This window comes from Carettochelys insculpta, chromosome 9 (genome assembly GCF_033958435.1).
Source record: "Carettochelys insculpta isolate YL-2023 chromosome 9, ASM3395843v1, whole genome shotgun sequence".
NCBI classification, from domain to species: Eukaryota; Metazoa; Chordata; order Testudines; family Carettochelyidae; genus Carettochelys; species Carettochelys insculpta.
Genome location: NC_134145.1, coordinates 4,329,292 through 4,334,528, shown reverse-complemented (window position 1 = coordinate 4,334,528; position 5,237 = coordinate 4,329,292). Strand labels below are relative to the sequence as shown.

General features: G+C 53.9%; 1 long non-coding RNA gene across 1 annotated transcript; it reads left to right on the top strand.

Moving 5' to 3' along the window:
- The first annotated feature begins 419 nt into the window (after positions 1 to 419).
- On the top strand, positions 420 to 5,237 carry LOC142017888 (uncharacterized). Its single transcript, XR_012646628.1, has 3 exons — positions 420 to 1,942; positions 2,118 to 2,207; positions 4,948 to 5,237. It is a non-coding gene; the product is annotated as an uncharacterized LOC142017888 (long non-coding RNA).

The window sequence follows — 5,237 nt, the reverse complement described above, 5'->3', positions numbered from 1 at the left end:
TAGTGCAGGAGCCTCTACAGGTCAAGCTAAGAGCCAGCTGACTCACCGCAAATGCTGAAGGGGAGAGTCATCTTTTCTCTGTATAAGTGCTCTAGGTACCACTCCATGCGCCAGTGCACCACACCCCTAGCCCTGTCGGTTATGGGTCCACAGGTCTAGCTGTACTTGCAGAGTAATTAGTTTTATTTTTTGGCTTCGCAGCTCAATTCAGCTGCCACTGAGGTAAGAGAGAGATTTGAAGGACGGAGCAGCGGGGTCTCAGCCTTTGGACTGTGTGTTCTGTGGTTGGGTTGAACAGCTCCTTTCTGGGGCTTGTTAATTTGTTTTTTTAAAGAACCAGTTTTTTATTTTAAAGGCCTAGAAGTCCAGATGCCCAATTTTTCAGCTCATTTGCAAATGTAAATGAGAAAGGCAAAACACCCCGGGCAGGAAGCTTTGCTTGAGTACGGATGGCAGGTCAGGTTCCATTCTCCGAGAGGGTTACCACATGGCATGATGGGTACATTCTGTAATTTGCCTATGCAAATAACCATCTAACCTTATAGGGACCCTGCCTGAGTGCTGGTTGGAGGGGTTGGGGGGATTAGATGCCCTCTGAGGGTCCCTTCCAACCCTGCCTGTCTGTGATTGGATGGCTGCACATACTAAGCAGTGCTTGCAGATGCAGGACTTTGGAATTTGCTCCCTTGCTCTGGCAGCATTCTGATTCTTTGGCCTTCCCCAGCACATGGCAAAGCTCCCCAGAAAAAGCCTGGGGATTGTGGCACTGAAGGAAGGGGGCTTGGTATTTTGGGGTCACTAGTTACGTTAAGGTAGGCATTGGCTGTGTGTGTAGATTGTCTGTGTGGCCTTTCGGGGCATGGTCTGATGGGCATCCCAACAAGACCAGTAATGAAGGATCCTGGGCCAGTGGGATCCCAGTCTGGGGAGAGTCTAACTCCTCTTTCTCACCTTTAGTGGTTTTGGCCCTTGCTGTCCCTTAGCAAGAGCTGTCTGAGTCTCCAGGGTCTCTCTGTCTGGGGCTGACATGCTAATTTCTCCTCCCTGTGCTCACTGCTTGGGCTAGTCCTGTCCCTGGTCTCAGAGCTTCAGTGCAGTTTGAACCTCTCTGTTTCGGCATCCTGGAAACCTGACCAGTGTTGGATGAGAGAATTTGCTGGACCGCAGGAGGTCAAGATGGTCTAGCACATTACCAACGCTTCCACTGCTTGCTGGGCTCTGAGAAGACATTTAGAGAGGCTACAGATCCCTGAGAGCCAGGACTGCTGACTTGCAATCAAACTTTATGAGACCACGGGAAACTTGGCCACGCCCATGGTGGTTGGTCACAGAGCTAAATAAAATCCCGCCAGACTACGGATGTTGCCGGACAAGAGAGTTCAGGACATGAGAAGTTCAACCTGTACTACAAGCATCCTGCCTTTGCTGTGTGCCTTCTCCCCACTCATGCTTGGCCTCCCATGTGCACATTGTCTGGGACGCTGGCAGGAGCAGCCCTGCCCTGGCGCCATAACGAACCTCCTGGTTCCCTTCTGTCCCGCCTGGGGTGGGTAAATTGCCACGACGTGCTGATGCCAGAAACGTGACCAGTGCTGATCCAATGAGCCCCCATGATGTACAGAGCAAGCTGTGTCCATTGTTCTGAGTCTGCCCCGCCGGGCTGGCCCCTCAGCAGGCCAAGAAGTGGGTGCCGTCCAATGGGCCAGTGGCATGTTCCTGGTTTTCTCTTTTAAGTCCCCACCAACCCCCAAGAGCTGCTGACTCAGGGAGTGAAGCCAGGTGCCCTGACATCTGCTTGTGGGCCCCATGTAGCCTGTGTGTAGTGCTGTGGCCAGATCGGATGCTCCCTTCCCTGTCTCCCCTCTCCCTCAGCTCTCACTGTCCTAGTCCTGGCAGAACCCCAGAAGTTCGGAGATCACAGACCACACCAAGGCCCTCACAGGTAAAGACTGTCCGATTGTTTTTTTTCCCCATCTGCTCTGGCTGCCTGTCTCTCTCCACCCTGGGCCTGCCTCAACAGCAGCCATAGGGCTGGGAGCAGATTGTTCTGCCAGGCTGCTGCTGGCTTGGAGCTCTGCCCCAGGCACAGACATCTCTATGGCTTTGGTGTGTGACAGGTGAGACCAGGTGCCCCCCCACCCCGCCAACTACAGCCCTGAGGGCAACGAGGTGACGAGGAGGCTGGCTGCTGGCCACCCCTTTCCCAGGTATGGCTGTTCCCAGGGTCCAGGCCATGAGGCCAGCATCCCTCACTTTGACCTGTGTTGGTCCCAGCTAGATACAGGAAGGGGGCCCAGAGTGTCAGGCCACGGAGAGCGGCGCTGAAGTAAGACAGGGAAGGGGTCTGGAGCCTTTCACCACTGGGCCTCTGCTCCAGGTGTGCCCTCCTGGCTCTTGGAGGGTCTCCCCCAGCTGTGCTGCTGATCCAGCCCGCCCCTGACTGGTGCAGCATTCGGTGATGAGGCTGAACCCTTGCAGGCATGGCTGAGCAGCCCTTCGGGCAAAGCAGTTCTGAGACCTGGGAAGGCAGGAGGCCATGCCACCAAGGAAAGCCCAGGAATGAGGACACCAGGAAGAAGTTGGGGTTGGTCATAGAGCAGGCGAAAGGTGCCCTGCCAGGAGATGGGGTCCTCAGGCTGATTGGCTATCACCAGAGGACTGGGCAGGTAGGGCCCACCTCTGCATCTCTACCGACCCCCGGGTGAATTCAGCACCTGTCAGATCCCCTCCTCCTCCCGTAGCAGCTGGTGATGCTGTTGTGCCAGGGGCTGCAGAGGTGAGAAGGGGGGACCATGTGGGGACACCTCATGCTTTGCTAGCTGTAGACCGTCCTGGGGGAAAGTGTCCCATTTGCCATCGTGGGGCACGGAAGGAACAGCAGTTTGACCCCCCTAAGAAACAGAGTCCCAGGTGGTTGGACCTTGACCCAGTTTCACCCCTGCCCTGGTCCCTTCCCCATGTAGCTAGGGCAGACCCCTTGCAGCGAGCGACTGATTCCTCCATCCCTCTTGCTGCTCTGCAATGGAAACCAGCTCCACATGGTGTAGGACAGCTCTATGCCTTCCCCTTTCAACAGGCTCCTGAGTCTGTCTGTCCGTCTGTCCAGCTGATCCATGCCCAGAGGTCTGGGGTGACCTACTACGCAACTCCCATGAGATCCAACATGAAAGCTGGCTGCTTCAGCTTTGGGGTGCAGGAGGGTGCTTGCTGACCCCTGGGAACTTTGGGGTGTTAGTGAAGTGGGGGAGCCCCACACTGAGCATTTCACAGGGCTGCCCTGGGTCCCTTGGTCACAGCAAGAGCAACAGAGCCCCCTGGGCCAGAGAGGTCCAAGTCACTGAGGCCAGAATCAGTGACACACCTTAAAACGATCCCCCCCAGCTGCTGTTTTCTCTCCTTCCCGGCCCTTCCCTGGAGAATATACCATGAGTATTTAACAGTGATTATCCACCTGTATGAAGTCCGAGGGTACCCTGATCACAACACCCAGGGCAGAAAGGCAGCCACCCCGCCTGCGCTGAGAGGGATCATGAGGAAAGAGGACACTTGGCTACCCAATCCACTGGAGAGCGCGGCATGGGGCTGCTGTCCAGGTGTTCTCTGGAGGCTACTGCACTACTGCTGTTTATCAGCTGCCTCCGTACTGGGGTGCTCAGCCTGGTACAGCCCAGGGGTCACTGCAAATGCAGCTCTCCTAGGTACCTTCATGCTTTTCTGTAGCAGCTTTAGGATGAAAAGTGCTGCGCCGAGGGATCCTTTCCTCCTCCTTTGAGAGTCAGGAGCCCTTCTTACTCCGCATCCTCGTCTCCAGGACAACTATGGCCTATTTATTACAGTACAACCCAAGGCCCAACCAAGAGGGGGAAGCCATTGGGCACTGCAGACCCAGAGCAGAAATGTCACCACCGTGAAGTGCTGACACATGAAGGCTCCATCTACACTGCCCCTCCCTGTTAAAAGGGGCATACAAATGTGGCTGTCTGAAAATGCAAATTAAGTGCTGATTTGCAAGTCAGTGCCTTATTTGCATGATGGCCACTCACTGTTCCAGAAGTTGTTTTGCTGATTTGCATAGTGTCTCATTTGCATGCCCCGTGCAGATGTGGCCTAAGGGTACAGATACCCTGGGGTAAACCCCACCCAAGGCTCCAGCCTGAACCCCAACATCTACACAGTAGTTTTGCAGCCCAGGGCAGCTGACCTAGGCCATCTGTGGATTTTTAATTTTTATGCAGACACACCCTCCTAGGTGACCCACGGAATGGAAAGGCAAGTGACAGCCAAAGCAATCCGTGTGATTGCAGCTATGGGTGTTAGTGACAGAGGGTACTAGCATGAAGGGGTTAGTTAGAGGAGCTGAGCTCAATGGAAAGAGAGATGACAGGGCAGGTGGGACACTGGGTTGAAACAGCTGTAAGGGATGGGGAAGCTGCTCAGCAGAGAAGTCCTGACCCAAGGACTTTCCTCAGCTACTTCTACAGCTGCTCCCCCTCCAAGGCTCGTCTTATGCTGCCATTCGAGAAAATGATGAGGGCAGGTATGCACTACAGCTGCTGGGCCCTGTGCAGCCTACTAGACCCTCAGCTGAGTGTGAGCCTTGATTGTGTTCCACCAGAACCTCATGACTGCCTTATCCCAAGGGACATGTGCCAGTGTCACACAGGAGTTGCCAAATAGCACGGGGTAAGTAATCGTGCAAAGTCAGGGCCCCCTGTTTGTAATCACTGTGCAATTGCAAAGTTTAGTTTTAATGCTAGGAAGGAAAAAAAAAAGTGACCTGGCAAGATGACTCCTACAGCCCCCTCCCTGCCAACCACTACCATCAGTCTACAATCAACAATCCTGATCCCCTTGAGTCCAATAGCTTCAGTTTTCCAAGTAGAAATCTTGTTAGTCCAGCAGAGGTCTAAATAAGCTAACTGGCTTCTTTTCCATTTCTGGCCTCAGCTCTCTGCCGTCTGCACCAGCTTCACAATTTAACTAGGCCCTGGAGGACAAATGGAACAAACCCATCTGTGCTCAGCTTGAGGCTGAATTGCATGGTGTTGACAAGTAGAAAAATCATCCTTGGCTTTGTGAACTGAACACAACTACATCAAGTTTCAGCCATCCTGCACAGACCTGACCCTAAACCAGGAGTATCATTTGCAAACTGCTCGGGCACTTGGAGGTATCATAGGCCTTCTTCCATTACACCTGGCACACAGTTCAGGGCATTTGAAAGTTGAGTGTGGGAA